Below are 19,590 nucleotides of genomic sequence, written 5' to 3' on the forward strand. Positions count from 1 at the left end.
GTATTTCAGGTTTAAGTATCGAAATATGTGTTTGGTTGAAAATTTACAGAAGTTATGTGACTATTTTGTATGTAACGATTAATATTCGTTCAACACTATTGTAGAAAAATTCAGAGAAAATAAAAAGTCTAGGTAAACGGGGTTCCTATGCTAGACTTTATTACATTAAAAGAAAATGAATTGAGGTCGATTTTATGAAAAATGTGCATAATATGTTTTGAAGAGAAATGTGAAAACAATCTCAGTTATGTGTTCTACATAAGTCATGAAATCGATATAAAAGTGTGTTTTCTAACATGACTGGTGTAGACATGAGCAATATTTTGACATGCTGTTTCTGAAATGTGCAAAAGAGTGAATATGAAATCTGTGAATTTCGTACATGTTATATGAAGATGCTTTGAATCCGTTTTGATTATGTGAAAATGATGTGAAAATGTTCAGTACTCTGTTTGGTATGATATGCATATAAAAAACCTTTGGCATGACTTTCTGAATCTGTTATGAATCTGTATCTAATTCTGTTTCTGGTTCTGATAAGATGGCTCTGATTATGTTATATGGTTGATACCAACATGTTTGATATGAGTGCGCCCACTTTGGAAACAAAGTAGTTTTTAAGCGTGTTTTTCTGTGTGCACACTCGGGGCTGCAAGAACGAATAAGGGAAAGTTTCACATTCTGATACTATCTAGTTTGGCCACCAGGGATAGCACAACCCTACCACGGGGGTTAAACATGGTATATGATATGATATGGTGATATGATATGATAAGATGAAGATGTTCAGTCATGTTATGTCAAAGGGTCTTTGAATATGAACAGTTGGTTTTCGAATATGAATAGTTTGGAAGGTCGCTTCGATATTCTGATAAAACATTTTTGTTTTCTGCATTCTGAACTCTTTGAAAATGCTCATGTTTACATATTAGTATATGTTCTTTGCTTACTAAGTTGTTGATAGCTCACCCCTTATCTTCACAATATTTTTGAAATGATATTGATGGTTCAGCTGAGCATTAGGAATAGAAAATGTGAGCAAGGCTAGCTGAGGATAGGGAGTTGAGTACCTAAGGGTACCATTGCTATTAGAGGGGTTTCGTTTGATTATCTGGATTGCATTATGTTAGTTGACTTATTGAGACTTACGGAATTAATCATTTATTATGTTGAGATTATTGGGAGATTGTGGAAAAGTTTAATTATGCTATTTGATTTATTGCATTGATGACCTTGTGGAGGAAATTTATGTATTAAGTTGAAATTGATGAATTTATGTTTTGTTTTGGAGCCTTTGGAGATTATATTTGTATTGGGAGACGTGACTATAGGTGACAGGTAGTAGTTCTCCAAGCCATCCGAGTACGGGGCGTTACAGGAAGACCATTGGCATTTTACAACCAAACTCTAAAGGGCAGGACAAAGGAGATGTCTACCTATGAAAAATAGTTGTTTGCCTGGGTTTCAGCTATGCTCAAGTGGAGGCCCTATTTATTGGGACAACCTTTTGTTATAAAAACCTACCAGCAAAGCCTTAAATATCTACTAGATCAAAAGATAAGCACCCTAATTCATCAAAAATGGATAACTAAGCTCCTTGGTTATGATTTTGTGGTGGAGTATAAGAAGGGGTGACAAAATAAGGTAGCTGATACATTGTCAAGAAAGGACAGTAAGGACCCAGACTTTGCCCAGTCCCCGTTCTGATTTTATTTGAAGATTTATTTTAGTTATTTGAAGATGTTAAGTGTTAGAGGAAAGCCTCAAGGTATATTTTATTTTTGGACCTTAAGAGTTCTAAACTTAGAAAGCCCATAAGAGGAAGGAGAGGGAAAAGCCCAAAAAGACCCATGTGGATTTCAGCCAACAAGGTTAGTATTAGGGTTTGGAAGCCCAAAGTGTTTTCTAAACATAGGTGTAGGCACCACATGGCACAAGAGGAACAATTTGATCTTTTCTAGAAGGGAACCTAGGGAAATGGCAAGTGTAACATTTGTCCAACATACATGAGGTTCTAGAAGGTGTGAGTGGAAGATCAGGTCATCCTAGGGAAGAGGAAGACACCCTTTTGTCTAAGATGCCAAGTGGCATCCACGCACAATCCTTTGGCATTTAAAGAAGGGTTGGAGGCTCTATAAAAAGGCATTGCCGAAAATATGGGAGGTCTTTTGCTCAAGTTCTCAATCGTGTTTCTAAGGGTTTTTGGCTACCACCATTTTCTCACACTTTCTTACCAACCAAATGCCACCATTCTCTTCACCATTTTGAAAACCACCGAAAATACTTCTTCAATCATTTGGCTAGGGGAAGAACACAAGGAGGTAAGAACCATTCCATCATTTCTTGCATATACACACACGGCCAAGAGGGAAAACAACACCAACAAGTTTCGGTACTAGGGTTTTCCCTCATGTACACACACTTTCATTTTAGAAACTAGGGTTTTTCTTCAAAAGAAGGAGGAACCCAAAAATATTCTTTTGTTTCAAGCTCTTGAACATGAAGTGTAGAGGGAATGAAGGCCACGACCACCACTTAAAAGAAAGGCTAGGGTTTCTTGTCTTTAAGGGTTTCAGATTCTAAGGTTTTTTCATGGAAAAACATTTTTGAAAACCTTAGACACTCACACTCTTATTTCGAGACTAGGGTCTCTCTAGTCATCTTCTAATATGTCTTGCATGTACCTTTTAGATTTTTGTTATTTTATAATTCAGATTTTTGTAAGTAAACTTCCAACTTACTTTTAATAACGCTTGTATATATTTCGTGAACTCTTGTTTGTTTATCATTGCTTGAATCTTGTTATATTGTTATATGTATGCTCGCTTTTGATAAAAGGATGAGATGCTATGTTTTCATAATGGTTCGTTGAAGTGTATTCAAATATGCCATGTTAGGGTTTCGGTTTTGACATGTATATGTTCTATGCATGCTTGTTTGGATATATGAATGTGTAGAAGCATTAGAATATCTGTTGTGATGATAAAAATCCATGTTTGGAGGACTTGTATGTTTCAGCCGAGGACATATCAAGGGAATCTGAATCTGTTTTGGGTTTGGATAAGTATGATTCAACTATGTTTACATGTTTTCAACATATGATTGCATGTTCTAAAGTTCTCAAGCCATATTGTGAGATGCCTTTTGGAAATTTGGAAATTAGACTATATGTGTTTCGGGTTGTACATGTTGCATGAGTATGATAAAGTGTAATATCACATGTTCATGTCTCATGCATTGGAGTCTATGTTTTCAAAAAGAAAAGAGTTAGAGTACGTTTTATCACGACCCCAAATGCTAGGACAGGAAAATGCCCTAGTGGAACTCTCTGTCCATTCTGGAGTGTTTAAAGTCGAGTGGAAACCCCTGGGTTGACGAAGTACAGTCGAGGAGTTTCGAATGGTTCCTTAAGGAAAGGATACCGGAGTGAGGTTGCACCTAAGTTAGTGGGTGCCATATGGTGAAGGTGAAGTAAGCAAACTACCGTAAAAGAACATGTTTATGTTATGACGTAGTCACCTCAATCAAGTAAATCGTTGGTTGATGCAATAACTAGCGGGGAACACGTGGTGCTTAAGGGAGCTGTGAGGTATCCATCCATGTGAATCATAAAATCAACAAGGCATTTGAGCTCTATGTTATGATACGATAGGACATGCTATGATATGTTATGATATGCCATGATATGATATGATATGCTATGATATGTTATCATATTGTGATATGATCACAATATGAAAAGGTCCTGAAATGATATGAATGGCATGATATGTTATGAAATGACAAGAATGGCATGAGATGTTATCACAAGAACAAGTACTCGATCTCAAATGATATGAACTTTGATAAGAAGTCTAAAAGATGAAAATATGTTTTTATGAAAAGTCTATGTTGCATATGTCAAAGTTCAAGTCCATGCATTTATTTATGGTTTGCATTTATTTGTAGTTTACTTGTATATGCCTGTGATATCTATTGTATGTTGATTGTTTACTTGTTGAGATTTCTCGAAATCTCATTGTGGTAGTTTCCACTACCATTCTCCACCCAGAATGGTAGAAGTTGTGACAGGTTTAAATGATGAAATGCAAGACCAATGAGAGCTCATCAGAGCCTTCTCTACTGGATAAGATAGAGAACGTCGACCGGCTCATTTATGAGGCCGTACAGCTTATAGAAGAGACAAAGAGGGTGAAGAATAGGGACAAGGACCGCTTCTTGGAGAAGAGAAAGAAACCGGATTAAAAAGTACCTTTGGAAAAAGAAAAGAGAAGGGGACCATGAAAGTAGTAGTAGTAACTAGACATGACTTACGTTTTGTTTTTTTTTTTGTGAAAACAATATTTTGATGGTCCCGTGTTTTGGGGAGTTCTTTAAAACAATTATCTATTTTGGGAGTACAATTATGAAAGTTCTAAACTTTTGGGATTTTACATTCGGTACCTTGATTATTATATTGCCACTGTCCTTATGTAGTTAAAAGAAATATCCGCTGTGGATTACTACATACTGCTAGATTTATAAGCGCATTGCATTTTAATTGTCATCTACGAGGGGGTCTGTAGCCTTGAGTTACATGTCCCGATGCTTCAGTCACCGTCCAGTCCCAAGCGGGGGCTGGGCCTCTCTAGCCTACACAATGAGAGGGGATCTGTAGCTTTGTAAAAATAGACTCTACATCCCTTCACAAGAGGCATTCAAAACTAAATTGGTACAATTGATGCATAATAGTCCTTGCGGGAACACTTAGACTATGATAAGACTATACACATGGTGAGAAGGGACTACTACTGGTCAGGCCTTAAAAAGGATGTAAAAAGGTTCATTAGGAGTGGTGAATTGTGCAAAAGAGTGGTGGACAACATTTTGCCCATGGGTCTATTGAGGCCCTTACCAGTACTGTTCGCATAAAAATATATCTGCAAGTGCACAGAATCGTAACAAGTAGTAAAGTGTTTTAAAAAAGACGGTTATCGAACCCACAGGAAATAATTATGCTATTGAGTATTGAAATTGACTAAATTAATTACTATTTGGAAAACCAAAATTTGAACAATGGTTTATCTAAATTTAACTGAACAAAATATCATTAAAATTAAGATGTTAAAAATAATAAGAATAGATCTAGAGCATTTGATTTCACCTAGAAAATCCCACACAATTTATTCTTCCTTGTTATAGAATCCCAATTATCCCAAGTTGATGATAAAAACCTCTTAACTATTCAAATTTTCTCTCGAACAATATCAAAAATATCTCCAACTAATAACTCCATATCTCTATGTGAATTTAACCAATTGGAGACTCATTAAGTTCTTTGGATTTTTCTTGAAAATCACACTAGTCATACATCTCTACTTTCGCTCAACTAATGGAGTTTAATCCTAGAGCTTTAATCACAAATCACCTCTCGGTCTTATTGCAATCCAAAAGATCGAACAATAGTTAGCTGGAAAATTATAAGCATTAAGAACAAAGAATAAACACTCAATCATGAAAATATTGAAAATAAAATAACTTGAAATATAAACTGTATGTTCAATGCTAGGCTACATCAAAGCTCTAGAAAATAGAAGTAGCTCATAATGGATTTGAAAAGAATAAAACTGGTGTTCTTCGTTGAAGCCGGTTGATGAAGCATGTGGCTCTCGCCTCTGCCCTCTAGTTCCACCTTCTCGAAAGAATACTTCAAGAATAAATTCTGGAACTCTAAACTCAAACTCAAACTCTAAAACATAAAAACTCTCCACTGTGATTCAGAACTCCCTATATTCATTCCACAAGTCGAGATTAAATAGATGTTGAAATTCAAATCTGGAAACAAGATAACTGCGGCTACAATCTAGCCTAAAGATCTGGAAAATAGTTTCTAAAGATAAATGTTTACACAAAAAAAAATTATCGCAAGAATAACGGGATTATCTAAAATGGAAGATTCAGTGATATTTGGCTTGAATTGCAAAACTTTGAAGGATTTGGTGGTAAACAATAGATTGATCCTGGACGGGATGAATTATCTCACCGAGTAGATGCAGTGTGCACTGAATATAACTGGCATGGAGGTCACAAAGACCACACGACCCTCTCCTCACCTACCGAGTGGAAAGACTGCAGACCGGGAGGAAAGAGTCCTCTCACCTTATCTAGTTGTTGCCCACGATGTCATTTAGGTTGGTCTTTTAAGTTGGTTGTTTAAATTAGTCGCCCAATCTAATCACCTAGAGCCTTGTCACCAAATGTTCACGCCTTCTGGTCGTGCCTTCTAGTTGCGAGTTTCCTTCTCTTTCAAGAGGTAAGTCTTCTCACCTTTGGGCCAGAGAAATCTCTTTGTTGCCTACGGGGACAAGGCTCATTACCCAAATCGATCTCGCTGCCTCTCATCGGTTTGGATCCGTAGTCTCTTGTTTTGTACCAAAATGCTCTCCTTTTGTACTAAATCTTCTCATTCATTCAAATCCAAGAAAATAAATAAAAATATGTAGAAATAAAATAAAATCAATAGTATTGAAGGGAAAGTGACACTTTTCATAAATAAAAGAGTGGTAAAAGTCACATAAAAATAACACTTATCAAATATCTCCAAACTTAAGCTTTGCTCGCCCTCAAGCAAAGATGAAAGAAAGACAATTAAAACAAGCATTGGTTTGATTCACAAAATTTATTGGCTCAAAGATTGTCTAAAGTCTATAATTCAAAGGAATCATTCAAGATCAATCAAGTCCAAAACTCAATTCCATCGCATTATTCATCCCCATATTCATGCATACCCATCATTCTCACTTCATCATTAGCTCCCCGTATAGCTTTATGCAAACAAGTGAATAAATAATGGATCTCTAAACACTTCATAGGCTTTCTTTCAAATCACTCTCCACTAATGTAGAGCATAAACTATCACTAGGGATCAATAGGTCTTTATTAAGCTTGTAAGGTAAGGCTAGGGTGAGGGCTACAAAGAAAAGGTAGGATTCAAACAAACCAAGAGAACTTAAGTTTGAACACTAACAGAATAAATAGAGCATTCTCATTCTAACACTCTCAATTATTATAAATCTCTCAATCATACCTCTCTTTATTATATTTTCACGTTCTCTCTCTTTAGCCCTCTATTCTGCAGATCAGATTTTTTTTTTGGACTCTATTCCATACCTTTTCGACTGCCTTTGTGGATGACTCATGTCGGCCTTTTCTTGTTGGCCACATAGTAGGCGAGTTGACTTTTCACACCCCTAAACTTATGATTTTGATAATATTGCTATAATTACTTTACTTGTAAACCTTCTACCTCTCTTGCCTATCATGCTCTTGTGAGTCTGTGACTTTGTCTAAACTTAGTTATTTTGAAAGGTAATGATATAAGTGTTTAATCTCAAATAGGGTAGGGAATTTGAGGTTATGAGAAAGAAAAATATAAGGCGAAAATATATTTCAATAAAGCTCAAAGGGGCGACTAGAGATAAAGATAATAAACAGGTAAGCTTAAAAGGCTCAATCGGTCCAAAGAATGCCTTAATCATTTCCCTAGTAATATTCTATCTAGGATTTCGCCTCGAGTGTAATCAAACAAGTTCTAGAGTAAGTTGAGGCCATATAAATTCACAAAATTTACATAAAATTTCTCTAGGTACTCAAAACAATTAATGATCATAAGAAGCATTCATTGAACATAGAAAAAATCAAATTAAGTAAGATCAAGTAAAGAATTAACAACTAGACTTAAGCAATGAGAATTTTTTCTAAAAATTATAATCAATTTCAATCATATTCTTATCATAGGCTTTTTATTCATCAAACCATACTGTTTTTATCATCATCATTATTATTATTATTGTTTTTTTTAATAAATAAAATAATATCATTTCCCCCCAAACTTAAATATCACATTGTCCTCAATGGGAAAAAATGAAGAAAAATTAAAGTAACGAATGAGAAGGTAAGAGATGCTTCCATGATTTTTTTTTTTCTCTGGTCTTCCAATATTCTTGAATATTTTCCTCGAAGGTGCAGTTGTGTACCCCTTAGAGATCTCCCCGGCCTCTTCGTTCCTTAAATTTGATGGAAGCGGTTTGAGTTCAAGCTTGGGTGGTTCCTTATGTGGTATCTTAGGAAATTCAGCTCCATAAGTCTCATTGGCCATGACTGCGTCTCGGTTGCTTATTTGAAAACCAGAATGTACCTCAGAAGGGAATTCCATCGATTTAAATACGTCATAAGTGACTTGCTCTTTGCCAACCCTCAAAATGAGTTTCCCTTTCTAGACATCAATTAAAGTTCTCTCAGTCGCAACGAAAGGTCGGCACAGTATTAAAGGGATCTCCTCGTCCTCCTCCATATCGAGTACAATGAAGTCGGTCGGGAAGATGAACTTATCAACTTCCATTAGTACATCCTCAATGAGCCCTCTCTGGTATTTAATGGATTTGTCCACCAACATTAGAGAGATGGTGGTCGGCTTTGCTTCTCCCAGACCTAGTTCCTTAGGCGGCATCTTCTTTTGTAAAATTGCACTGCTCTCCTCGATCGCCAACTGTAGAGAGATGGTGGTCGGCTTTGCTTCTCCAAGACCTAGTTCCTTAGGCGGTAGTTTCTTTTGTACAATTGCACTGCTTTCCTCGGTCACCAACTGTTGAGAGAACTGATTATCAATCTTATTTTTTCTTAATTTCTGTGGAAAAGGAATTGGTGGATTATAAATTGAAGGAGAATAAGTTTCAGATATAAACTCTCTGGATTTCTTGGGTTTTGCAACCCCATTATTGTCCTTAGTCGTTTTAGCTAGCTGGTCGGTCACATCTCGATCGGTTTCTTTCACCTCGTATTTAGCTTCCTTCATCTCAGATTCGATGTTTTTGGCAGCTTCTGCATCTCGCTCGGTATTTACCTATCAATCTTTTGCATCGCCAGATCAGTCTTTTGCTGTACTGCATAAACATATCCTCAAGTGTCGGCTTCTTCTCTTGCCATGGAAACTGTTGAGGTGGTCTAGCCAGCCCTTGATTATTGCTCCATGAAAAGTTAGGGTGATTCCTCCATCTGGGATTGAACGTGTTTGAATAAAGATTATTTTGACATTGGAAATTGGATACGTAATGGGCTTGTTCATAACTCGGTTGGGTAAAAGATTCCCCACTTGACAATCTACACTTGAATGATTTCCTGCGCAATGATCACAAACAACATTAGTTTGAATAGCATCAACGTTCATCTTACCTATTTGTTGTAATAAATTTGCCATCTGCGCCACCAATGTGCTAATAGCATAATCTCTGAACGCCTTATACTCCTGGCCGGCCATATTAAATTTGGAGGCGGCGACCTCTTTCTTCCTCTCTTTATTTATCCAACGTAAGGTTATTTCAATCTTGGGATCGAAATGTGTATGCTCTAAGGATTTAGATCGGGGCATGCACTTCTAATTCCTAAAAAGAAAAACCAAACTGAGATCTAATTTAAACCAATTTTTTTTAAATAAATAAAATAAAATAAAATCCAAAGTAGTAAAAATCTAGCTGGTATCAATATCAATAACAAATAATTATTCACCAGCAACGGCGCCAAAAACTTGTTCGAATAAAAATATATCTGCAAGTGCACATAATCGTAATAGTAGTAAAGTGTTTTAAAGAAAATGGTTATCGAACTCATAGGGAATAATTATGCTATTGAGTATTGAAATTGACTAAATTAATTACTATTTAGAAAATCAAAATTTGAAGAATGATTTATCTAAATTAATCTGAAAAAAAGAATATTAAATTTAAATTTTTAAAAATAATAAGAATAGATTGTTCGCATAAAAATATATCTACAAGTGCATATAATCGTAACAAGTAGTAAATTATTTTAAAGAAAACGATTGTCGAACCCACAGGAAATAATTATGCTATTGAGTATTGAAATTGACTAAATTAATTACTATTTGGAAAACCAAAATTTGAAGAATGATTTATCTAAATTAAATTGAAGAAAAGAACATTAAAATTAAGATTTTAATAATAATGAGAATAGATCTAGAGCGTTTGACTTCACCTAGCAAATCCCACATAGTATATTCTTCCTTATTATAGAATCCCAATTATCCCAACTTGATGATAAAAATCCCTTAATTATTCAATATTTTCTCTCGAACAATGTAAAAGATATCTCAATGTGAATTAAACTAATTAGAGACTCATTAAGTTCTTTAGATTTTTCTTAAAAATCACACTAGTCACGGCAAAGCATTTTTGTTTTCGCTCAACTAATGATGTTTAATCCTAGAGCTTTAATCACAAATCACCTCTCGGTCTCACTGCAATCCACAAGATCGACCAATAGTTAGCTAGAAAATTGTAAGCATTAAGAACCAAAAATAAACACTCAATCATGGAAATATTGAAAATAAAATAACTTGAAATATAAATTATGTTCAATGCTAGGCTAGATCAAAACTCGAGAAAATAGAATTAGCTCATAATGGAATTAAAAAGAATCAAACGGGTGTTCTTCGTTGAAGTCAGTTGATGAAGCATGCGGCTCTCTCCTCTTCCCTCCAGTTCCACCTTCTCAAAAGAACACTTCAAGAATAAATTCGGGAACTCTAAACTCAGACTCAGACTTTAAAACATAAAAACTCTCCACTCTAATTCATAACTCCCTCTATTCATCTCACAAGTCGAGATTAAATAGATGTTGAAATTTAAATTTGGAAACAAGATAACTGTGGCTATTATCTAGCCTAAAGATATGGAAAATAGTTTGTAAAGATAAATGTTAACATAAAAGAAATTATCTTAGGAATAACGAGGTTATCTAAAATGGAAGATTCAGTGATATGTGGCTTGAATTGTAGAGCTCAGAAGGATTTGGTGGTCGCCAGCAGATTGATCCCGGTCAGGATGAATTATCTCACTGAGTAGATGCTGTGTGTACTGAATATAACTGGCGTGGAGGTTACAAATGAACGGGCGTGGAGGTCACAAAGAGCACACGGCCTTCTCCTCACCTACCTAGTGGAAAGACTCCCAACCGGAATGAAAGACTCCTTTCGCATTTTTTAGTTGTTGCCCACGATGTCATTTAGGTTGGTCTTTTAAGTTGGTCGTTTAGACTAGTTGCCCAATCTAATAGCCTAGAGCCTTGTTGCCAAATCTTCACACCTTCTAGTTACGCCTTTTGGTCGCGAGTTTCCTTGCCTATCGAAAGGTAAGTCTTCTCGCCTTTAGGCGAGAGAAATCTCTTTGTTGCCCATGAGACAAGACTCCTCGCCCAAATCACATTGGCTCTCTTCAGATCTCGTTGCCTCTCATTAGTCTGGATCCGTAGTCTCTTCTTTTATACCAGAATGCTCTCATTTTGTACTAAATCTTCTCATTCCTTCAAATCCAAGAAACTAAATAAAAATATGTAAAAATAAAATAAAATCAATAATATTGAAGGAAAATTGACACTTTTTATAAGTAAAAGAGTGATAAAAATCACATAAAAATAACACTTATAAAGTACCTCAACAGGCTTGGACTCACATCTCGATGGATATCATAGAAGGGCTTCCACACTCACAGGGTTTTAACTATTTATGGGTGGTAGTTGACATATTGACTAAGTATAGTCATTTCACCACTTTGAGGCACCCCTACACAACCAAGACAATGGCCAAGATGTGCTTGAAAAATATTTTCAAACACCATGGACTCTCCCACTCCATCGTGACAGATAGAGACCCTACCTTTACTAGTAAGTTTTGGCATGAGTTCTTTACACTTCAAGGGGCATAGATGAATGCCCGCACTGCCTGTCACCCCCAATCAGATGTGTAAACAAAGGCAGTCAAGAAAGCTATTGAAAATTGTCTAAGGTGTTTTATTGGGGATAGGCCTAAGGACTGGTCTATGTGGGTCTCCTTAGCTGAATGGTGATATAATTCTACTCTACATTATTCAACAAGGCATGCCACCTTTGAAGCCATTTACGGGTACCCTCCACCTCGGATCACCAACAATGTACTAGGGACTGCTCATTTGGAAGCTATCAAAATTAGCCTCGGAACCAAGGATCAAATCTTGTAGATCATGTGCCCTAACCTACAGAGAGCACCAAGAAAGGATGAGGAGGTATGCTGATCTTAGAAGAAAGTAGTAGAAATATCAAATTGGGGACTGGGTGTAACTCTGTCTGTAGCCCTAACACCAGATCTTGGTGTCCCACTGATGAGATCTCAAGCTAGTGCAAATGAAACAACTTGGGAACTCTACGATAAGATCAAAGAGACTTATCCTCACCTTGTGGGCAAGGTGCTCTAAAGGGGGGGACCTGTTCACTTTGGCATGGAAGAACTAGGGCTCTAAAGAAGAGTTTGAGATCTATTGTGAGGGAGAGTTCGAGATCTATTGTGAAGGAGAGTTGAGTTCGAGGTCTGAAGAGAAAGTACAATGGTTCAGAAGTCTTCAATTGACATGGGCCATGGGCTCGTGGGCCTTTGTTATTTCCTTCTTATGTTAATATAGCTTTCTTATTTCCTTTCGTGGGCCTTTGTTATTTCTTCTTATGTTAATAGCTTTCTTATTTCCTTTCTGTGTATTAGAGGACTGAGGTATCCTGCAATAGCTCGTTAGAAATTCAATGATGTAATTTTTATAGGCTTTAGGAATCTCGTGAAAACTTGAAAGTTTTTGCGAATTGACTCAATCGCATAGGTTATAGTCTGTCAGTATAATCAGTGTAGCCACTCGCTATGGTACTAGAAATGCAATTTTATTTATTTGAAATAGTAAGTTTCAAAATGAGATATGGTCTATTGTGACGCCCCCAACCTCCACTTGGGATGGAACAGAGACTTAGAGTGTCGAGACATGCAACACAAGGTTACATACCGTACATGACAGTTAATATGCAATGTATCCTAGTATACAACTAGCAGTATACAATAATCGCAACAGAAATAAAGGTGAAAGTATAGCTTATGATAGAATAACTAAAAACATTCCAATTTCATTAGTAATCATCAAGTTCAAAATACCAGCGTAGCATAGGCTTAGTACAACTAAGAGTTAAAGTCAAATCATTCTCTTCATGAGATCTAAAGCATGAAGGACTTGGACTATAAACATCAGGATTAAATCCAGTCTCCTCTTAAGGTCTGGTTCCTCCTCTATTAGTTGGATCCAGTTCTCCATTTAGCTTGATCTCCTCAAGACCTGGCACAACTTCTACCATTCCAAGTGGAATAATAGTGGTCCCACAAGGGATGAGATTTACTCGAAATCTCAGTAAGTTAAACAATCATCGTGCACAAAGATAAATTAAGTATAAAGAATGATAAATATTCAATGCATGAAATGCAAAAGCAAAAATCAGTATGCATGTCTCCCATCCAGATTCCTCAACATTTCAAAAAAATGGAGACACATGTTTTCCTTCAATACAAATTTTTAACGTCAATTTTGACAAAATAATTTCATTATAAACTTTCATCATTATTAGAAATTCATAATTAACATCATAACGTGTGGTAACATCACAGATCCCCATATGCACTTTGAGTACCTGCCAGTGATCGTAGCACAACTCATGTTGAAACTACGTTGTCTATAGATTTATTCTCAATGCATTGATAATATAACATAACATCATAAAAATTATAACGTGTACATCCACCAGCATTAGGTATCATAACATGTTGACTTCGCTTCAACGTTCTTTAAAAAGAACCCATTCGAAGCCTGTTGACTCTTTTTCGTCAACCCAGGGGTTACTACTCCATTCTTAAACACTCCAGAGTGGACAGAGGAGTTCCACTAGGATAATTCTCCATCCTAGCCTTTGGGGTCATGACAAAAATTATTTTTATGCTATGCTTGAAAAATGTATTTAATGGCATGCGCATATGTAGCAAGTTTTCATGTGAAAATGACATTTATATGCAATACGCTAAAAATGATGAAAATCTCACATGTCATGTAAGTATGCACTCAATGTATTATATAACATGATATTTTATACTCAAAATGATAATTGAAACATTTATCAATAATTCATAAATAATCTAATAAGGTGTAAGTTAGAGGCCAACTTACAAATTTCCTGAGTAATTTGAAAATAACATTGTAGTTGCATAAATCAAGTGCGTGCTAAGTTAGGATTAATACCTCTATGGATAAGGTTCACAAACAATGGCTTTGAAAATTGAGTATTTACAAAAATACCCCTACTTTCAAAAATTGCCATTTAGGCCCTAAATTTTCACTAATTGCAAACGAACTCCAAATTTAATCAAATTTTATTGACTTCATATTTTTGATATTCTAAAACCATCTATGCTCTTGGATTTTTAAAATTAACGTGGAACTTATCCAAACAGTCCCAACCCGTGGCAGGTACTCTAATTGATGCCTAAGTGTGTTTTCAACTATTGACCTCTATGAATGCATTCATATGGGGTTTTCTTTAATCACAAATGATCACTAACATCTTTAATGACATAATGAAGGCTAATACTTGGGTAATTAAGTTCATCCCAACACTTAATTATGGTTAAATTATCCTTAATCACCAATATGTTCATAACCAATACATGCTTGATGATCAAAACAAGATAGATTCAAAACCTATCATGGCATGCTTTTAACCACAATTTAAACATTCCATAATCATGCTAAGATAATGATAAATCACATAAAATCATGCTTAAGAGATTCCATAGCTAAATTCCCACTTAAAAATCATTTAATCATTCAAACCATCTCTTAATTGACTTGGTTTTGAACTAAGCATGATAACCTTCTCAAAACTCAACCAAATTTCATACCAACACTTGGAAACAAAGCTTGACATGCTAACTAAGATCAAATTCAAGAAAACTTACAAATTCTGTGACCTTCCAAGCACTCAAGACAACTTTGCACAATAACACTCAAGAGCTCACAAAGACTCACTCAGTTTCACTCTTTTGATCTCTAAGAGGGAGAAGTGTAACACCGGGATCCAATCAAACTCAATTTTTGATTATTTATTGATTTTGTTATTTATTTATTTTCTTCATTTTATTTTGTTTTATTTTCTTCACACGATAATTTTTTTTTCTCCCTGCATGTTTATTTTTTTTCTTTATTTCCGTCTATATTTCTTTTTCACCGTAGTGTTCCTTTCGTCCACGACTTGCATATACTCACGACTCTATTTTTCAGCTTCACTCCCACACACATCTCCCTCATTTCTCTAGGGTTTTTTCCATCGCCAATATATATTTATACGTACCTGCATGTTAGTTTACCAAGCCTATAGCTGCCGCTAAAACTCCCACGGTAATCTCCACCCACGCACGCACAGAAGCAGCTCCATCCACAAAGCATCATCCACCACAAGCCGCCACCCTCCACAACCTCCATGCAGTACCGTCGCTGTCTCTACACCTCCACACCCACGGCGTTAGACCTCCTTTGCAGCCTTGTTACACGACCTCACCATCACAAAAGCCCACGCCCGTATGCGCTCAACCGAATGGAAACCACCCCCGTGCGAGTTTCCCCTGCACGACTGAAGCCTCTTGCCTTGGCCCAGCCCCTTGTGAAACCATAAGCCACCGTGCCCAACCACACGAAGCCGCCGCCCAACGCCTCCCGTAGCCTCCATTGCAAACCACGAAATTCCCCTGTTTTTGCTCCCCGAAACAGAGTAGTTACACCACGACCAACCCCCTATCCTCCACGCCATCACCTCCCTAGAAGCCTAGCCTCCACGTTCTCAACCCCTGCATGACCTTCACCACCGCAGGCCTCCACCGGAAACAGCCTGGCCCAGCTACCGCAAACACGTTCGCGCTGCCCTCGCTCTCTCTCTCTCCGTTATCTCTCTCGCCGTGTTGTTCTCTCTCTCTCTCAATGCTCCAACGAGTTCACCACCTTCCACCGCATCCGGTGCCGCACCCACCACCACCGACCTCAGCTAGCTCTGTGCGTTGTCGTACGTTCCCTTCCCTCACGGTGAGCCTCTGCCGCGTAAACTTACCTCACGTAGTATGAGCATGTGTTCAAATAACAAAGCTTACCGTATAGTTGGTCAAGCATATATTATTTGAGATGAAGTTACATCTTTACCCTTTGAGTAGAAGCTGTATTAGCGTGTTTTAAACTTTTAAATATGTATTAGTGGACTCTATTTTATTTATGTTTATAGAAATCTTTTAAACAATTTAAATTGTTATTAAGCAAAGTTTTCTTTCAAAAGTAATCGCTAATGATGTAATTTTATTTTGTTAAACATTTTAAATATGATCTAGTTTATTAAAAGTTGTTGTTTAATTTAAAATACTTTGGTATACTTATATGATCTAGTATTAAATTTATAGTCTGATTACAATTGTAAATAAGTTAGATTAATTTTTTTATGTTTTAGTCGAAGTTATTAGATGGGCATTGATGATCTTAGAAAGAGATGATATGTTTTGAGGTTATGAGAATTTTAGGTTTTGAGAAACTAATAGGTTATTTTAGAAACTTAAGCTTAAATATCGAAATACGTGTTCAAATGAAATTTACAGGAATTACGTGATTATTTTGTAGGTGACGATTAAAATTTTGTTCGACTTTTTTAAGAAAAATTCTGAAAAAGTTAAGAAGTTTAGGTAAGCGGGATTCCTATGCTAGACTTTACATGAAAATAAAATGAGCTGAGGTTATTCTTGGAAAATATACATATTTGATTATGAAAAGAAATTTGAACTACCTCAGTTATTTATTCTACATTATTCATGAGATTCTGTTTAAGAAGAAATTATTTTCTGTCATGACTGGTGTAGACATGAGCTTATTTTTGGTTTTCTAGTTCTGAACTTTGAAAAGAAAGCGAATATGAAATTTTGTGCATAAATTATGTTGTGATATGATTTTGTTCTGTTCTAAAGATTTTCTGTACTCTAATATGATCTGATGTGATTTCTGAAAACCTCTGGCATAACATTCTGTTTCAGTTTCTGTTCCGTTCTGACCTTACCATAAGTGTAAAACTGTGGCCTCTGTTTGAGTTGGTACCAACTTTTCTGTTTCTGGTACACCCACTTTGGAAACAAAGTAGTTTTCTGCGTGGTCATTCCTATGTGTACACTCGGGGCTTCGAGAATGATAAGGGGAAGATTCATATTCTGTTTCTGCTCGGTTAGCTACCGGGATTTGCACAACCCTACCATGGGGGTTAAACATGGTATTTGTTTTGATATGATAAGATAAGATGTGATGTTTCAGTTTATGTTATGCCAAAGGGATTTTGATTATGAATATTTTGAAACTTTCGCTCTGATATTTTTTTATAACATGGTCTGACGCTGCATTATGAAAATGTTATTCTGATTCGCCATTCTGATATAAAATATTTGTTTTTGCATTCTGAATTTTGTAAATGCTCATGTTTACACACTGATATGTTCTCTGCTTACTGAGTTGTTGATAACTCACCCCTTATCTCCATATATTTTTCAGATAATTTTGATGGTTCAGCTGGAGAACAAGAGTAGGAAGTTTTAGCAAGGTGTGATGATCGGAATGGAATAAGTGCCTGAGGGTACAAGTGTTTATTTGAGAGTCGTAGTTGGTAAACTGATTTTATTTTTCGGGTATTTTGACTTGATGAGTTAAGGATATTTCGAGTTTTGGAGAGTTTTTAATTTATGTTATTGAGATTTTCTTTATTGTCCCCATGGAGGAACTTAGATATTGGTTTGATTAAATGAATTAATATTTATGAGAATTTCTGGATTTTTTAGTTGTGTTATTTAAGTTGATTTTAGGTATTAAGAGTTTACTCTCTGGACCTCTGGGAACAAGGCATTACAAGAAGTGCTCTCAAGGCTCAAGAGGAAGCTTGGATCTGAGGTTTGGAGGAAATGAGGAGGTGAAGGGGCCTTTTATAGGTAGCCAAAGGGATGGGACATTGGCCTTGGTCCAAGGTGATTGATGGAAGGTGGTGTAAGAATCTGACTTTTCCAGATTTGTACTCCATCACTTGTGTTATCTTATGCAGGCCAAAAGAGTGCCCTAAACCACCATGATTTCACTTCTATAGTTGCCACATCACTCATTTGGGGGCTGACGAGTTCAAAGTGATTTTCTTTAGACAGTTTTGCTCATTATCTTGACTTATCCTCTTGACTCATCATCATGGCTGATTTGTGCAGGTGCAAGGTCACTTCTTGAAGACATTTTCTGGTGGTAGAAGGTGGAGAGTTGGCTGTCAAGTGATCATGAAAGCTTGAAATAAGGTGATGCAATGGAAGGTGGTTGCTGAAATTTATAATTGCCTTCAACAGTTTGTGTCCTCTTGTGCCGGGAGAATAATGGCTTGAAACCACCATGATTTATTCCCTACTGTGGCTACAATGGTCTTACAGTGGTGGCCAGGTCATGGGGCATGGTTTTTTCGACAAAAAGTCAAGCAATCCACCCTTGCTAACCAGCGGGTTCAAGTGGCTTCTACTTGGCAGATTTTGAGCTTTTACTTTGGATAGTTTTGGGTGGGAAAAACTTGTTTAAATTTCTCATGATGATCATGGGACCCCTTGGGGATTAGGTGGTGAAGGAAGTGGCATCGGTGGTGCTTCAAACCATGGCAGATGGTTGGTTAAATTCCAACCCAATCGGTTCTTGCACAAACTAGGCCAAGGTGCACCCGATTTGGTTCTTTCAGTTGGTTTGGTTTAACTAAATTCGTCCAAGGCTCAAACTGGGTTTGGGAGGGTCTCATGAGTTGTTTAAGGACCATACTACTCTTGAGAACAAATCACAAAAATGTTGGGCCCAAAAAAATTTGAATTAAAACGTTTAAGAAAAGATTAAGCACAATTAAGCTTCAAAACATGGCTTAAAGTGCACGAACCTTAAGTATGATGGTTAATGGCCTTAGCCAACTTTTAAAACTTAATTTGGGTACTTTAGGTATGATTTGAGCTTTAGGAAACTAATGATATGGTGTATTGGGCCTTTGGTCTTGAATGGTGAAATAAACCCAAACATGGCTTTAGGCCTTGTGGGCTTGAAAAGGGCCAAGGTCCAATCTATACCAAAGGCCTCTGCCTTCCATATACTTGGGCCAAAACTAGTCTTGATTTCCTAAGGGCTTGGTTCAAGTCTTCTTGGGCTAGGCCCTCTAAGGTCCTAAAAGGCCTCACTAAGATCACTATTGGGCTTGACTTTCTAATCCTTAGCTTAATGACACTATGTATCAAGATTAAGGCTAACCTCACTATCAACCTTAATATAAGTATTTAACCCATAATTAAAAACCTAATCTAGAGTACTTAAGGGTTAATAAGCGGGGTGTTACATCTACGCCATTGGACTCAAATGAATTTTTAGGATTTTATGGTGCAATAAACTCAGTTACGGTTTTCGGACAAAAAGACCATTTGAAAATGCATTTTGATTATTTCGAGGCACTTCGGAGTTGAATTTTGATAAACGAATTGCACTATTAGGTTAGTATATTTCTTTAGGATCTTTCAGTACAAAGTTTATTTCTCACTTTTCCTGAATGAATAGTAGCCTCGATAGTAGCACCAAGTGTAGTGTTTTCAAAACCACAGTGTGGAATGTCCAAATTAGGCAACCACCCAGACGGCAGCTC

The sequence above is a fragment of the Juglans microcarpa x Juglans regia genome, chromosome 6D (genome assembly GCF_004785595.1).
Source record: "Juglans microcarpa x Juglans regia isolate MS1-56 chromosome 6D, Jm3101_v1.0, whole genome shotgun sequence".
Classification (NCBI taxonomy): domain Eukaryota; kingdom Viridiplantae; phylum Streptophyta; class Magnoliopsida; order Fagales; family Juglandaceae; genus Juglans; species Juglans microcarpa x Juglans regia.